The sequence below is a fragment of the Varroa jacobsoni genome, unplaced genomic scaffold (genome assembly GCF_002532875.2).
Source record: "Varroa jacobsoni isolate VJ856 unplaced genomic scaffold, vjacob_1.0 scaffold_425, whole genome shotgun sequence".
Taxonomy (NCBI): domain Eukaryota; kingdom Metazoa; phylum Arthropoda; class Arachnida; order Mesostigmata; family Varroidae; genus Varroa; species Varroa jacobsoni.
Window position 1 is genome coordinate 18,795 of NW_019213327.1, and position 17,675 is coordinate 36,469.

The 17,675-nt window shown below is 46.3% G+C and overlaps 1 protein-coding gene across 2 annotated transcripts in view; it reads left to right on the forward strand.

Annotated features, from left to right (window-relative positions):
- Positions 1-603: 603 nt before the first annotated feature.
- The window catches only part of LOC111260293 (uncharacterized), a 47,571-nt gene continuing 30,499 nt past the window's right edge, over positions 604-17,675 (forward strand). The window contains exon 1 of one of the 2 annotated variants that reach the window (XM_086968261.1): positions 604-1,041. The gene's annotated coding sequence lies outside the window, so the exon portion shown is untranslated. Of the gene's footprint in view, positions 1,042-2,420; positions 3,064-17,675 lie in introns of those variants that run through there. The other variant, XM_022832928.2, reaches the window with a different exon arrangement.

Below are 17,675 nucleotides of genomic sequence, written 5' to 3' on the forward strand. Positions count from 1 at the left end.
TGCTTGAGACAGAACCAAGGATGACGGTATAGATTAGGTTAGGATGGTATAGGCTTAGTATTTTAGCAGTTACTTATATTATTTGCTGCGTATATGGATTGCCGGTGGGGGTTATTCAAAGTAAACCCAGGCTGGCGCTGCTCTTCGAACTTTCTCAAGGGGCTTGAGATTTCTCTGGGGTTCATGTCTTAGGTTGGTCTGCGCCCCTAAAGTCATCTAAACGCAAAGATCAACAGAAGCGACCTAATGTCGGTCCTCGATCCCTAATGGTCCCTCAGTCTATCAATCAGTGCGTGACTGTGCCGTGTCAATGGTGGCTAGCTGGACGGCCAGTGGGTGCCAGGTTATGGCGGGTCACTGGCAACGAGCGCCCTCTGGCGACGGAGAGCAATGTCGGACGGCGGTCGGTCGGTGGGTTCCGTCGTGTGTTCGCGTAGTGCTCCCTCACTCGTTAGCTCTCTTCTGTTTCCCTCTCTCCGTTCTTTATCATTCGCCGTCCGCATTCTTTTCTCTCACTCTTTAGCTCTTTCTCTCTCTATCTGTGCTGCCGTGATCGGCGGTGGCCCGCTGCTCTTGGAAGGCGTAAGGCTAACGGGGTATCGGCCAGCCCTGAGTATCGGTCTGGCTCGCCTGCTGCTGCCAGGCAGCCTGGCTGGCTGGCTGGCTTCCTGCCTTCCTTCAACAGCAGCAGCCTTGGGCGGATTGTAGTGCTGCATGCTGCCGTGCGCTGGTACGGACGACGACATGGTCGTGCTGCCGCTGCTGCAGCTGCAGGTGCTATTAGTACAGCAGTGACGACCGAACAACGCGCGCTGTCTGTCTGTCTACCAGCCGTCGCCGCCGCTTCCACCGGCGGCGCGTTTGTTCCATCCAACGACAAATAACATCAGCAGCAGCTGCTGCTGCTGCCGCCGCCACCTTCTGCCTACCGAATCCCCCATCTCCCCCGGCGCGTCGACATCCGACCGACATCCTGCCGTGGCCCATGGCAGGCCGAATGTGTTCGCTGGCGCATCGTCGACGACGCCCGCGGCCATCACCGTGAGTAGAGTATGTAACATACAACTGGGTGCGTGTGTCACTGAGTGTACGAGTTGATAGTAAGTCTGTGCGTGCAGTGAAAATCGGATATGTCTTCTATACGATTATCGACGTATACTGGAGCTAAGCGAAACGAAGTTGGACCAATACAGTTCAGCTTTGGATTTGGTCAATTTTTTGTCCAGTTTCGTTCACCTATCTAAACAAATCACAGTAGGCGATATCTGATAGTATTGCTTGTCAATGGTGCACTCATCAGTCGAGTTGGATCCGTCGCAGTACGCCATGACCGTACAGTTAGCCACCTAATGATATGTGTCAATTCGATATGTTCTAGCTGTTGCTTGGTGCTCAAAACTGCAAGTTTTGATCATATGCCATTGCTGCTACTTTTGGCTCTGCAGTCTCATCTGCTGCTGGAGCAGCGGCCGCGTCGATGCCCAGCTAATACGTCAAACCATTATGCTAGCCTCGTGTTTCGCGTTGCCAACATGCGTGCGCCACCCCCGAACGGCTCACGCGCTTTGAACATGTGCCGTTCTCTGCTACACTCTAACCCTCAGAAACAAGACGCTGCTCGACGTGCGGAAGGCAACGTTTTAGCGATAGCCGGAAACGGCAGTGAGCAGCGATACGAGCGCGCATTCTCGTCGCGTTCTTCTTGTCAGCGTCAGTGCTCAGTACTGCATGCTTGTATAGTCCGTGTATTCTAGTGGCTACCGTCCGTGGGGCAACTGGATACTGCTATTTTCAACTAAATCGACACCAGGCCTGGAACCAGCTGAGCTTTCGTTGCGACTTACCTCGAACGGTGCCAGGTTTTCGCCTGTCGTTTTGTTGGCCTACATTCACGTGACGGTCGGCCTTGTGGCTGGCGCAGCACTTGCAAAACGAGAAGCAGCAAAAGCAGTATTAACGATAATGTTTGACCGGTTAGAGCCATGACTGAAGAGCTAAGTACCGAGCAGATTTTACATGCACGGCGGTACTTCGACGCGCGGTGCGAGACCACTCGATGTTTCTGCCGTCTCTATGGTCTTAGGTGACGCCGCGTCGTTTTGATGGTGCCGTTGAACTCCCGTTGTCTTACGCGTTTGCCCCAGGATGTGGTCAGTATGCCCCCGCCATCGTAGCACCTCTGTGCGCCGTGTGAATATCATTTCGTCAGTGCCGCTTGCGTTTTCGCTGCTGTTGCTGTGTAGCAATCGGCATTTTTCTAGCAGCGACAATCGTAGTGACCTCTCACCGGCCGTATACTCCTTTCTCAGTCTCGTGAAACCAGCAACAGTGCGGCAACGACAGACGTTGCTGCCACTGAGCGTTCGTTCTGTTAGCTGCGATTCGCTCAGGCCGCCGCCGCCGCCGCCGCCGCCACTCTTGCTGGCAGCAGTCGAACGTAACCGCGGCCTTTGCAAGAATTTGCGCGAGGGCCAGCGTACACTGTTGCGGCCGCATGTCGCTCTCTCATTTCGTCGCAATAGAAGCAGTAATAGCAAGTGTGGCAACGGTCGCTACCACTGCCATTCCGTTGCGAGAGCGAGTTCCCTCTGCTGCCGCCGGCACCACTGCCATCACCACCGTCACCAATACAACGACGAGCGCGACAACGGGGACCGATGCAAGAGCAGCCACCGGCGTTTTGTCGTCGTTGACGGCGCGCGCTGCTCTGTCGCTGGTGTGTTGTTGTGCTGTGGTGTATATCACGCGCCCGCGCGCACACCGCAAGAGTGAGTGAGACAAGCAGAGAGCGAGCGCCTCCGCGTACTGCCGTGAGTCGAGTGCCAAGGGCTGAGCGCCTTTTAGCAAGCGCCAGCGCCGCCGAAATCGGCGCTACCATCGATAACGACGACGGCGACAACGACGATAACTATTCTAACGCCAAATCAAACAGGCCAACAGCACAACGAGTGTTGGATTGAAGATAGTGGAGTGTTGAAGCGGTGAAATCTGCAAAGAGTGCGGAGAGAAAGTGCGAAAAGGAAGAAAACGACGCCGCGCGGTCCTCGAGTCCCTGGCGCTCCAGTGAGTGCTTCCTACCCTCTACTGCCAATACTGCTACAACAAACATAGCAATAACAGCGATAGCATTTAAGGCAAACGACTTCTATTAGCCTCAGCAAAAATGCTCTCTCTACTAGGGACTACTGATTCTAACAATACCTCTCTCGCGTCTAGCCAACTGTGTGTACCAACAATCATACCAATACAGCCCGCCCCGACCACCGCTGCCGCCGGCGTCAGTTCGTTCTGGTATACAGTGGACGGCGTCATTATTCTTGTCTTCAAAATCATTAAGTTGCTCTTATGTTTTTTTGGGTTTCCATTGTGTGTCGCACTGTCACACATGAAGTGACCGATACAATCATTCGTTGAAACGTTTCGCACCGTTATTTTTCGCTTGATCTTCCTTCTGAGCGCCTCTTCTCTGGCCCTACCTAGCTAATCCCCTCATCTCCTTTTCCCCTCCGTCTCTCTGTATATGACTCGCATTTCCTACACTTTTCCGTTTCTATAGGTAAATTCGTCCTGCCTCTGTCTCTCGCTCCAGGCCAGGATATCCCTCTTTCTTGTTTATCTGGCCAATCTCCTGCAATAGTCTCTCTTTTTCGTACTGTTGCCATTTTGTTCGCGTCCTTTTGAGGGGTTGTCACCCCACAGCCACAACGGTCCCCTCTCATGTTCTTTCCCAATAACTTTTCCCTGACTGCAGCACCCCGACAGCAACTAACGACTAACGAATTTGAATATTTGAAACATTTCGAAAAGGTGTAAGAGCCTAGAAGTGATTAGGGTTTGGCGGTCGGAGGCGCAAGAAGGAAAATGCCGCCCTGTGGCAGGATATCGTGCGTCTTACGTACAAACGCAGTTGTTGTGGAACGACAACAGCAGCAACGCAATGTTTCCTAGTTCCTACTAAACCAGCTAGTATACGTATAGGTTGCTACTGTCTTTTATCGCCGTTTGAGCAGAGGAGTTTTCAATTATTGTGCGCACGTATTAATCGGCGCAGATCGTTCTTTGCCATTTGTGCAGAGAGCACCCGATCCGTTCGTGTGCACGTGAATGATTCCGGAGTGTATGTGTATCTATGTGCTTAGTGCGCCCTGGTGCCTTCAAGTAAGCCAGCCAGTTAGATAACAAGCAACGAGAGTCCGTTCATCATACTTGTGCATCATCATGTCCTCGTGCAGTGCATCATCGGATCTTGTTGTGCCGCTGCGTCCGTTGGATAAATGCGTTCACCACACGTTGCTGTCATACATACACACATTGTTTAGTTTTTTTTTCTTTTTTCTTTGAATATCAGTGTTTTGTTATCGAACAAAAACGGCATTGGGCCGTTTTCGTCCGTCGTTTCTGTCGTCCAGTCCCCGGTCACCTCGACCGCAACCGAATGACCGACCGACGACGATGATTATATTGGTGATGATGATGATGATGATGATTGCGATGATGAGCCCCGTCGCTAACGCTGCTGCCGCCGCTACTGCCCCTGCTACTGCTGCTCCTCCTGCTGCTGCTGCTAATGCCGCTGGCAGCGGGGCATTGATGGCGGCAAACGGGCGCGGCAGTAGTGAGTACAGTGAGGATACGGTAGAGGCAGTGGCCATAATGTGAAGCTCACACCGAGCTATCTACGCAGCTTACGGCAAGAGTATTCGAATCAGCAACAGCGTCAACATCAGCGGCAATGGTGTGCCCTCCCACTACGTCCTTCATCAGCTGCCAACACCGCTACAATCGCTGAGTGAAATACCGCTAAGTTACATCCGAATAGAGTATTAATATTACTAGCGCTATTATTAGTATTCGATTTATGTATAGACGAATATGATTCTGTCCGAGTGAGGGTCTGTCCTCTTCGACAAAGGACACTAATGCTATAACCCACAGGATACGCGCCACTATCCAGTCCGGCTGAAACAGCGAGACCGGCTGCCTTGTCCTATACAAAAAAGTAATATTTCTGTGTTTGTGTCTTATTAACTGCTCTATTATTATTATTATTAGATGCCCGATAGAAGCATGTGAGCCGGTAACGAACACAGTAATCCTTACGTAACGTGAACGTTATGCAAGCCTACTAGGATCATACATATATTGATGTGTATAATTATCTATATGCGTTTGTTTTCAACGTATTAGTTAGTATTTCTATACGTATTGCCCCCCAACTTTAAGCAATAAGCGATTGGTGTTATAAAAAGTACGCATCTATTTGATTTTTAGTAGTTCTACTGTAATCGCAGCTGGACTACCTCGACCAGCGAACAGAACGGGGAAGGCGGCCTGATGCGTTTGGAGCGTTTATCTTATTAACGATTCCACATAGTGTACAGCAACAGCCATACGACCACCATGTATACCGACGCGTATACAGTTGCGAAACAAACGCCGCAAGATCTGCAAAGCGCCTTCGAAAAGATGACGGAATAAGGAAAAATTTCTAATAGACACTTTAATAGTAACCGTTTCGAAGACAAGTTAGTTAAGATATACATAACGAATTTAGCGTTTCTCAAACAAGTTTGCAAGCCTGAAAATTTGTCTGCGCTGCCTGTATAATCATCGACAGTGGGAAACGTACATGAGATATCCCTACCAGCAACTATAACAGAACAACATGGAAATTTCGTTCACTGCAGAGAGCGTAAAATATGTCGATCAGAAAACCGCTCTTTCGATTTTCGGGTAGAATTGAACATTGTATACTAATATTGCTCACAATATTTACCTCTGCCAATAGAAGACACTGAGTAAAGCTTGCGATTAGGAGTTCGTTAGGCGAAATTAAATTGACCGATATACACTGCTCAGTTCAGCCCGATTACGGCCCAGTGTGGCAGCTTTGGCCCTTCCTAGAGATGTTTAGCTGATCGATTTGACGATCCTATTTACACCCACTGGCTCCAAAGCCGATGTCCATGGTAGCTTCTATCATCTTCCGTCGTGCTTATAGCCATATATAAAAGAGAAATATAAGTACAGGCGGCAGCAGCAGCAGCAGAAGTAGAAGCTTTGTTGCTTCATGAATACGAGTTGCTGTAAAACGCGAACGCCCCAATTGAATATGAAAGAGGTTATCTGTAGTCTTTAATGTAGCGTGTTGACATGATCCATCAAATCAAGCAACCCGTCACCTATTAAGATTTCATAACATCGTTTATTTGTGTAAACGTCTGAGACTGGTTAGAATACCTATGTACGAGTCTAGCAAGATACAGGTTGGATGCTCCTGATATCGTTTTGCTATAGTTTGTGACGCGAACGGAATCATGGCATGGCAAACACCATGGCATTAAGTCATACGCATTGCTACACATATTGATATGATATAACACAGGATCTCTGTGTCATCTCTGAAACGGTGTACTTCAAACTTTAGAACCGGCGTCGTCTATACGTCGTAACAACAGCTGCTGTTGTCGCAGAGGAAACTGCACCGTTTCGGTTATCCACCCGTTCGTTGGTCGGCCGAAAATTGACGCGTTCCGTCGTCCATTTTTTTTTTTGCAAATGTAATATAGTACGGCAATTCGTTCCAGACGTCATCTGCTTGACGTCTGCCGGATGTCTGTCTCGATTATATGATGATGCTAGAAACACCTGTTGTAGAGTTGTATGGGTGTATACCTGAGTCAGTTTGGTCCGTTTAAATGTGGATGTCTGTTAGCGTGAGTGTATTCTTTTCCGTTTGCCGCGCATCTTACCTTGAAGTGCTCTTTTGGCTTAGTTTCACCCTAGGTTAGGTTAGATATATATATCGTGAGCCGAGCTCCAGGATGGAGTAGGGTAAGGGCTTGCCTGGTGATGCCGCGCATATTATACTAGGCGTAAGCAGTAATGGTTGACACGGTCAACTTGGCGTCGCCAACAGCATCGCTCCTCCAACGCTGCTGCCGCTGCTCTCTTCTCTAGCGCATAGGCTGGTGACGGGAACGGTTCAGTTATGTAGAACTAATGTCAATCTGTCACCCAGTCGTCAAGTGGTCGGTCGGCTGACTCTCCGGCCCCTGTAGCACTCCTCTAATGCTACTCAAAAAAAGGACCAACGACCGATTGAGCGACAGCCATCGACCAATCAACTAGTTAACGAATTAACAACAACATCGACAACAATGAATTTTTGCCTGTGACGACAACGATCACAATGATGGCGGACGATTACGAGCGGGCCCATCGCGTTGATGCTACTGCCGCAGGCCTCAATGACCTTGTCCGATGCCACTTTTGTCAGGCTGTTGGCACACCATCGACTAGTGACGGTCGCCATTGACTATGCGTCTCTAGTCCAGCCAAGGCCGATGGCAACGTCGCCGGCGGAAGCCGCGCGGAGGCAGCAACAGCTGCAGCCGACGAGTGGAGTACCTTAGGAAGACGGGGTGGGCGTTTCGGGGCAACAACAATAGCAAACGGATAGGTGGACAGCAGACGGAACAGAGAGTCGCCCGCCGGCATGCTTACCTAGTAAGCAGACACACACACACTCACGTACACACATGTGTGTGTGTAGGCCACGGCAAATGATACGGCGTATGTTTGTATCGGCCCACGTCACGCGCCAGAGCGTCAAGCTCTGGCTATGGAGCATTAAAACGATTCACTATTCTATTATTATCCCACTATTGTGTATATACATACGTGACGATGCTGGTTCAGTGGCGTTTATTTTCCTTGTTCGAAGAAACGCCGCGCGCGGTCCATATATATGCATATATAGTATATACAGAGAGAGAAACACATCTATACAAGGCCTCTGGCCGGCGCCGTACAATGTCTGTTTCAAAATACGTTGCCCATATAACCAGCTATATATTGCGGAAGCACAATGGAGCAGATCTACAAACTAACTTTGTTTACTCCAGAAACGCTGAGTTCCCTACTCATTGTTATGCAACGCAGTGTCTAGCTGCGGAAGATGTTATCAACGACTGGTAGAAACTTAACTGGTAGACTGTTGGATTCACCTTGTGGTGTTTGTTCGCCGCATAAGCTCATGTCTATACACACACACACACACACACACACACACACACGCCATAGTGTTTCTGTGTGTGTATATATATGTAGATATCTGGACAAAGAAGAACAGAGTTGAGGACGTGAATATTATTACGGTGCGTGTATGTATGTGCGTGTCCGCATCTGACAGTTGTGATTATACAACACTTGGCTTGGCCGGTTCTGCTGCCGCCGCTGCCGTTATTGGCCTTCGAATCAGCAGCTTGAGCAGCTGATCCCGCCGCTAATGTTAAAGCGTATTGTCGTTGCTGCCGCCGTTGCAAGCGATTGCGACGTCGTACGTAAAACGTACGAGGAAGGCAACTCAAAGAGCAATTGTTTAAGGAAAGACACAACAGGAACCGCGCACAGTTGTCCCTTTTTGGTAGCAACAAAGTTGCGCGGATCCGTCCCGGGTGCAATCGATTCCATTCAGGGAGCGCTCAGCGTAACCGAAAATGCGAGAACGATGCGCCGAGACCGATATGAATGAAACCAACTGACTGATTCGTTGGCTGGGTGGTTCGTGCTTTTTGGCCCACCGATCGGCGGGCCGAATCGAGCCAGACGCCCAGGAAGGAAGGCCGTTTAGATGGGCATGACATCTAAGATTGGAAAAAGCGTGCTTGCACAAAGCTCACGGTACCGATGGCCGCTCACCTCTCTACGTTTGACGGGAGAAGAGTCAGCACGCAACTGAATTCGTACCATGAATCAGTAACGGATATCGATTATAGTGGACCAACATAAAACGAGCCATGCAGCCAATAAAACGATAACTTTTTATCAGTTACAGACACAGTATAAAGAAAACATCGTTGAATGTAGGTGGTCGGACGAGAAAAGTGTCTCAGGGCCTTTTAGCTTTATCTCTATTCATAATGAAAGCTGGAGGACAGTTGTGTGATATATCCATCTTAAGATAATGTTTTTTTGCTTAAAAATGAGAAAAATCATGTTTCTTTTTTCCGATCAGTAGTTATAACATTTTCATCCAATATGAGGAGTAACTGATTAGCGACACGTGTTTGACTTGATATTGAGCAACTAAGGAAAAAGGATGAACTTTGAAAGGTATAGGTGAACTGTAAAGGCGCAAGTTACCTCTTTCCGTTATGCTCCGTTCTAGAGCAACATTAAGCCTAACGCGATTAAAAGGTTAAGTGACCGGGGTTTTTAGCTTCTGTAGTAAATGCTTCTGCAAACGTCTCAAAGAACTTGAAATTAAAGAAAAATGACCAGTGGAACCGTTCCATTTTAGCGTCTTTATCATTGTTTTTTTTTTGGCTCCTTAAGGCTTACTTAAGACAAACAAAACCGGAAGAAAAACATTTTTCAACTGTTCAGCTGGTTCATTTTGGCGGCAAAAGTTATAATGGTTTCGGTTTTAACGTTCAATGCTTCAGATTGTGAAACAATGCTAAAGGGTCGTTGACCTTGAACGTAACTTATGTTATCCTACATTCATTGCCACAACTAGAGCTGTTACAAAGGCGTTTATATCGCACATATGTTGTAAACAGACATTCGTTAACTTTTCCTCTCCCTCAGCCATATTGTAAAAACTATATGGACAGGTCGAATATAGAAGAGCCTTACGAGGAGCTAGTCAGCTTTGCATGAAGAATTTTTTGGCTCATTGGCCGGCCATTGACTAGTGACCATGTGCAGTAGCCTTCGCCATGGTGTTTGACCGTGAGCTCTTATTACCCAGTGACCCCGTTTCGTGGTAGCGGATGCTGGCGGCGCCAGCGGCAACTTATTTCTCCTGCCATGGTCCACTATTCACTAACATCTGTTAAGGCAAAAACACGAGGAACCTCCAATGCGGTAGCGTACGTGATTAACGCCAGCAATATTGGGTCGACGTTACGCTTTTCCATTATTGTTAACGATCGACTACGGGCAGCTCCGTCTTTCCAGTCTTGACCGTTTCGCGGTCGAGGATTCTGGTAGGAACTGTAATAGGACATTGCAATCAACTGAGAGAGTTATTATCCGCATAAACGATGTTCCAGAAGGGGTAAGCTGCTGAAGTTCTGGCGGATATGTTCAGACGACCCGACTGAAATGTTGGAAACCCAATTGTTAGCAGATCTCTTTTTCCACTGTTAACGATTTCGCCAACTATTGACAGATCGAGGAAGCATGAGGCAAACTGTGCGCTATTAGCATGACGACGTCCTCGTCGCCGTCAACTAGCCTCGACAACGACGAACGAGCGACAAGCGATCTCGTTGGTGTTTCCAGTACTGATCTTTGAAATAACCGTGCTGTCTGCGCCAACCAACGTTCGCGTGGTGGACGACCTTGATTTCGGTTACATCACGCGCGCATCTCTCGCTTGCGCCAGCCGGCTACAGCAGCCGGTAGAGGGCCAATCGCTGCTTCGGCCGCTACGACTGCGTTGCCAGGGGTATTGGCAGCGGCAGTAAAAACACGCAGACACATATTTCTAAAGACTCTCAGTCATATATAGCCACATCTATGCACGTAAGCATGCACTCATACACATTCACAACAAGCGATCGAACCCGACCATTTAGCACCGTTCCAGCGTATCAGGCAACAGTAGACTTAATTCCCTACGAGAGTGTCACCCACCTAATGAGAGATTTTCTTGTGAGGAATTGACTGCCGCTGCACTGAAGGATAGTGGCGAGACCATCCACTGCTGTATTGTCTGTAGTGATGCTGCTGCTTGTAGAAGAGCACCTGCTGAAACAGTAGCAAATAGCGATAGCCATATTGGTTTAACTCTGATGCGTAGGGCCGGTTAGGCCAGTTCGCAGAGTCAGCTGATCAGGGTCTCCTTCCAGGCCAGCGCTCGCTGAGGAGTAACACCGCCAGACTTGGCTGCCGCAACAGCAACAATTGCCCTCACCGTAACAGTGGTGGGCAACGCAGTGTGCAACAGTGGCAGGCAAAAGCCTGCGGGCATCCTACCAGATCGATAAGCAGACAGACTGCTTTACTAAAAGACTACCAGAAAGTAAATTGTAAAGGTCGAGAGGATACCGGCCCAGGTCGAAGTCTATGCATCTGTCGGTGGACGTTACTATGTACTCTTGCTGTAGTTCCTTTGTAGGTATTGCATATGTGCTTTTGTTGTTGCCGTCGGTTCTGCGATAATGCCGTACTACCAGTAATACTGCCATTGCCGCAAACAGTCTGCTAAATATTAGTCACTGAATCAGTCCCGACATCCTACAAGAGGTTAATGGGTCGCCTCCGTTTCCAGGTCTTATATTGTCGCTGACAAATATGCGTTTGGTGCAATTTCGTTGCGCAAGTTGCCTCGTCTCTCAATCGTATGGTGACTGATTGTGAAATTTCGCTGCTGAACCATCTGGTGCTGTAGATTAGCAAGGTTCATTAATAATGACACCCACAACAGCGAAAGCTGCCGATAAGCTGACTCTATTCAATGCTGATGAGTAACCAGAGGCAACAAAGAATTAGATCTGAACGACGGAGGAATTAATTCAGAGCATTAAACGGTCGTTCCACGTTCAACGTATTGATCACTTATCGATCTGTCGAACCTTGGAATTCTACACCAAACGTAGTTTAGAAACACATGACTAGCCCACGTTTTCTAACAGATTGTTTGATTTATTCTGCTCGGAAAGGGCGTGCTTGTTTGTATTCGTTGTCCTGAAAATGTCGAATCAAGCACACGACGAACAGACGCACGTCATCTTCTGGAGCTTTTCTGCACGTCGATTTCTTTCAGCATCGAATATTTAGCCTGGAAAACGCATCTAAGCAGAGGGCATGCTCTGGAAAAAAACAAGAAAAAATGGTGACTGCCAACCGTGTTGTTTGTCTGTCGACTGGCACCAAACATAGATCGGATTTTGACAGCTCTTTAGGTCTAGCGAATACGAGCGGCGGGGAGCTGGTGGGTAGCAAATTCGGCTACCAGGAGCGATATACGCAAAAAGCTGACCTCTCCCTGTCAGTAGCCCGTAGCCCGTAACCCGTTGAGTCTAAAAAGTCTAAGGGGATGCGACAACGATTCTGGGCGACTGGCCAGAATGCTTCACGAGATGGTTCAAGGTTTCCAGTATACACCACGGTCCGGTAATGGTTTACACTACAGGCTAGAAAATATGCATAGAGATCAAACGACCTACTCTTTGGTTAGTTGTCTGGTCGCTTGCTGGCGTTCACGTCCGCTTGCCCGTGTGTATTTGTATGAGTGTGCATATCTATGGTTAACTGAGCATATTTATACGGCAGTAAAACGAGGGTTCTTCCTTTCAGCGGCATGATTGTATTTTTACGATGATTGGCGTTGTATATCATGTGCCCCGAACGGGATGATCTCCGAGAGAGCCTTTTTTGAAGGCCCTTCAGTAAATTACATAGCCAAGTGCACGCCGTTGGTGGAGTGTCGTCCCTTACCTTCCTTGACCTGGTTGTGCTCATTATCGCGTAGGAAAAATCGCCTATTGAGGACTGAGCGTAACTTTCATAACGCACCTTCGCCGTTAGCCGGCCAGGGACAATGTAGGTATATGATCGCCTTAGTCAGGACAAAAGTGTTTATCTTCTGTCGGTGGCGTTCTGCTACGATTGAGACTTTTCTTTCACCACAGGCATTGATTGTTGGAAGCGAATGGAAAAAAATACAGGATAAGAGCTGAAGTCATCGTTCAGACGACAGTGGTCACGAAAATCAGGCAATGATACTTACGTCTATCGAAGTCCTAGGTCGTTGTATAACTCTCGCTGACTATATTCAAGAGCGAGCATCAACTGGATACACGGTCATATTCGATAGTAAATCTAATTCTGAATTTCGATATTCATTTGCTATATATATGCTTGTTAAACTATCTTTGCTCAATAATATAATTGAATTGGTTTTTATTGACTTAAAGCAACGAACAAGATGTTACGGCCACGATAAACGACTCGTTCGGTCGAGCTGACTCGCCAACCAATATACATGTGTATATATAGGGAAAATCATCTCATATTTTCGAAAGCATACGTTTTTCAATTCAAACCAATGCATATGGTTGCACACATATATGGCCCATACACCGATTAAACGAAGGATCGATTACTTTCGTGAAGTCGCTAATACCTCGTTGGATGATCAATTTAATAGGGTTACTAATGTGGGCAGTAGAAATGTACGTTAGCATATGTTTTCGCTCAGCGTTTATGGGAACACTTGAACGAAACAAGCGCCGTTTGCCTCTGAGTGCGAGTACAACGCTCGTACCTGTAGTAAACTTATCTGATCTTCACTGAATTTTCCGTCGTAACTTCAAGTCGAATGTAAGCTTCGCCATTGTGAATTCTCGCGACGTGCATTATAAATCGGTTATTTTTTATTCGTGAAATTCGTTCCAGAATCGTATGGAACAGAAGCCGATCGGACTATCTCATATTTTTTGTATCCGTTAGGTCAACTATGCACAAATAACCGCGACAGAAAACTGCAGATGCTGCCCAGCACGTGAACCGAGAGCACTGGATGATCTTCACCTTTGCAGCGATGTCTATACGTAACTTCCTTTTCATTGAGAACCCTTCAGTCAGAGCCGTATCAGACGGCTATGTTTCTTGCGGTAAACAGCTCGGCGCATAGCTTTCTAGGAAGCTCGATCTATTGCGTAGTATCTAGTTTATTAAAGATCAGCAGGCTTACACGTAAGACCCATGCAAATGGATAAATAGAACTGCGGTAAAGCCTGCGTCTATTTATACTTGTTTTCTTAAAACAATGAATGATTACAGTACGGTACTGTCAGAGTAATGTCAAATACACATATTTCGTTCGACTATTCTGATGGACTCTAATATATGTCAGAGTTGAAGTGCTACGTGCGATTGAAGGACAGCATAGAATAGCATAACATGGCAAGGCTGCAGCTGGGTCGAGCGATTCTCTCACAGGGAGGAAAAACTGACAAAAACATTTTAAAATAACATCACTTGCCGGTGGCATCTGTTGGAGTGCTAGTTAGTTTCAACTACCCGTTGAACTTTCGTTAACTGACGTTCTGTAAAAAAAAATCCTATTTGCAGCATACGATAAAACTGAATACACATCCATTTCCGGGTAGAACATAGACATGATTACAGCAAATTATAACAATAGTTTGTTTTGCTTTCAATCGTTTTGTGCGTGATGGCAAGCCGAGGCGCGATTTGTGGCGTCTTCCCTTTTCTAGTGGAGCTCTTGCCACTGTGTTGGTGCCTAAAAAAGGCCTCTTAGAAGGCTAGTTCTGTGACAACCTTTATGAATATTTTAAAATAAATTTAATATCCTCACGTCGCTCATATACTTGTGTTTTCCTCGGGCCTACATACATAACTAATGGAATTCCCACCAGCCCGACACCATCGCTCGCATTTCAGCTTGATACAAACAGAGAGTAACTCTTCTTCGTTCCAGCTCTCAAGCCAACAACGGCAGCCAGTCCGACCAGAGCTGTCAACTGGGGTGGTCTCTCCCTCTCTATCTGTCACACATATAAGCACATTCACGGTCTCCGCGTTCTATGGATTGGTCTTTCGCTGCTTGTTCGCAGCTGCTCTAGGGCAGCAGCGATTTGAGCGGCAGTTATTTACAATGACCACCGTCGTCAGAAAGGAGACTTCACTAGCGACGGAGTGGCGACGGATAGTGGGCCCATTCATTTAAGGAGATCTCGATCGGCGGCGATGTCGCGCCAGAGACGGCAGCCATCGACAGTCAGCCTACCGCGTCAAAACGCCCGCTACGACAAGCACGGCTGAAACGGACAGACGCGAATTGCGAAAGCTGTTACTGTTGAAGTTGCTGCCTCGCAATCGAAACGGCAGCGGTTGTGAACACTGGGCCGCGGCAATGATGTCGGCATCCCACACTACCATTAATCGATTGCTAGCTCCCGCTCATGCGCTTCTCGTAAACTGCGTGCTCCATCAGGAGAGCGGAACCCGATGAAAGACTACGTACAACCAGCGTCCGCGAGGGTGATCGTGTTTGTTACGAGTGTGTCTGTCTGTGTGTGTGTGGGTGTGCGTCCTGTGTGAATACCTGTACGAGCGTGTCTTTGCACATAGTGATCTGTTTGTCTGCGTTTGCTGCTATAGTTGATCTGTAGACAGGGGTGAGTCAATACCTGGCGTACGGCGTAATCTGGCGGCGGTGCCCGACTTGCACTGCGGCAGATGCTAGTCTGCCATGGCCTTATTCTACGTTCTCCTGCAGTGTGCATTGTGTTGCATACTTTAAATCGTATATGGCGATTAAATAGAGACCCTCGTGCATTTTCACTGATCGGATACGTACATATTAAAAAAGTCTAATGCGAATATCTTTTTTACGGGGATCCACTAATGAAGTAGGGTAGACACATTTTATAAATTAACTCTTAATCAAAAGTACATAAAACAGCTAACTGATGCAAATGGGCTTATTCGAAGGTCATGTCAAACAGGCATTGTCAGGCCTACTTTAAGGCATATGCGTTTCTATCCCGTTGCTTCGCACAGCTTGCAATGATCCACGTCTTTAGATTCTCTGTAAAGTCTGGTTGTTCGTTTGCTGAGCCGAGAGGTGGAAACTATTGTTTGCGTGAAGACGCTTGCGTTGAGATGAAGGCGTAAATTTTGAGATGATGAAACGATGAATCAGTTATTGTTAGGCTGCACTGGGTAAATTCGAAATGACGCTCGGACGTTTGCTGCTTTAAGTATATCAATTAAGGTCTGTTTACGATATCATTAGCTGTTTGATAAGTGTTCTTAAATTATTCTTTTCCCCTTCGGAGATGGGGCTGTTTTCGTATTGGCTGTTCATGCATCATAGATGATCTCTCTTTGTCATCGACTTACTAGTCATAAAGTTCGATATAGGTGATCTGCTTCGAATATGTATTTATATGAATTTATGAAACTGGACTCGGGAACTAATACGCATATATTTTATTTATTAAATGCAGCTTAGAGAAGTTGAAATTGGTAAATCGATTGGGCACATAATCAAAGCAGCATTAAGGTGATTTACTGAACGTTATTACTATTAAGGCCATATGAACTAAACGTTCCGTTCTTTAGGGTTACGGTAGCTCGCCCACCTCCTTGTAGGTGCTCTATAACAAGACTGACGAAGTAACTTTTTTTCATTGTCAGAGGTAAAACATACTACCGCATAGAGCTGCTGAAATGAACGCGCTACATCGAGAAATCTAACCATACTCGGGAGCTTTGATTCAAGTGACAGGTCTAAGAATTTTTTATATTAAGAGTTCGCTTTTATAACATAATATCATTATATTATTATCTTTATTATATATATATATATATATTGATATTATTATCTAAACCTATGAGAATACTGAATATGATGCTTTTGTGAGAACAATTATTCCAGATTTTCTCCTTAAATACCTCTGCATCTTTCAATGCAAAAGTACTTAAAGAGAATGCATCTGCATTACAAAAACCTACAATATCCGGTTCGATTTCCGGTATGACTCCAAAAGAAAGCTATTGCTAGAGGGAAGATGGTAGCCAAGGCTCGATACCGTCAAATTTGGACCTGATAGAGAGTTATTATTGACTAACGTGTTTATACCGTTCTTGTCGAGAAGAAAGTATGTTTGGATTCAACAAAACGAGGTGGCATCATAGTTATCTCATTAATCCTTAGTTCTCTCCTAGTTTCTTTATTCGAGCACAACGGTTTACTGCCTACTTTCGTTCGTTCGTATTGAACTCCAAAAGGCTACTATTCTAATGCATACTGTTTATATAATGAACATGGCGGGTCTAAATCAGGAGTATTCGTTATGTAAGGCTAAACAAACACAGATATCTTAACAACGTTTTTTTCACGGGCTAGAAGCGCCACTCCTGGCAATTAGATTTATTAAATAGAGCAATCATCCATCGCAAGTGCAGCTTTGGCTTGGAGCCTGAACCGCTTACTAGTCATTTTCAAAATAATCCTACTTTAACTTGTAAATAACTTTCGCTTATGGATATTAGTAGGTATAGACTCTCCTATGTGTCACTCAAATACGCTACATACAAGACAGTCCAGTGGAACTAAATTTTTTGCTAATAATAGGCCAAAAATGCAAGGACTCGCGCAAAAGATCTAAAAACAACAAGCCATTGGACCTTATCCGGGCGACTCTGTTGTTAATTGATATTATCCACTCCAAAAGGATCGTTCATTTCTGTATTAAAAACCTCAGTGTTTTAAAAATGATTTTTGAAGTTATTGTTAAAAATCAAAGCATTGCGGTGAAGTGAAGACCTTCCGGTTTTCACTTCACCGCAATGAAAGTCTGCCTTTGATTTTTCAAACGTTACATGGAAACTGACAAGAGTGTAGACCGTCGATTTCGGAAAAAACGATATTTCTAATTTTGATGGGGATTCGTTCAACGCGGAAAAACAGGATAGAACTACTTTCGCTCAAATTTTGAAAATAATGCAGTATGGTTTGCCAAAACGAGTTTGCTGTTCCGTTGTAAAAAGAACTAGCTTTTGCCTACTAGCGGAAACAGGAAATAAGCATATGGCCACGTTTGCCCCAACTTAATGCACCGTCCTGTAGAAACTTCGGAATGCATCTATGATTTCAAGTGGTCTAAATTGAAAGCATGCTAATC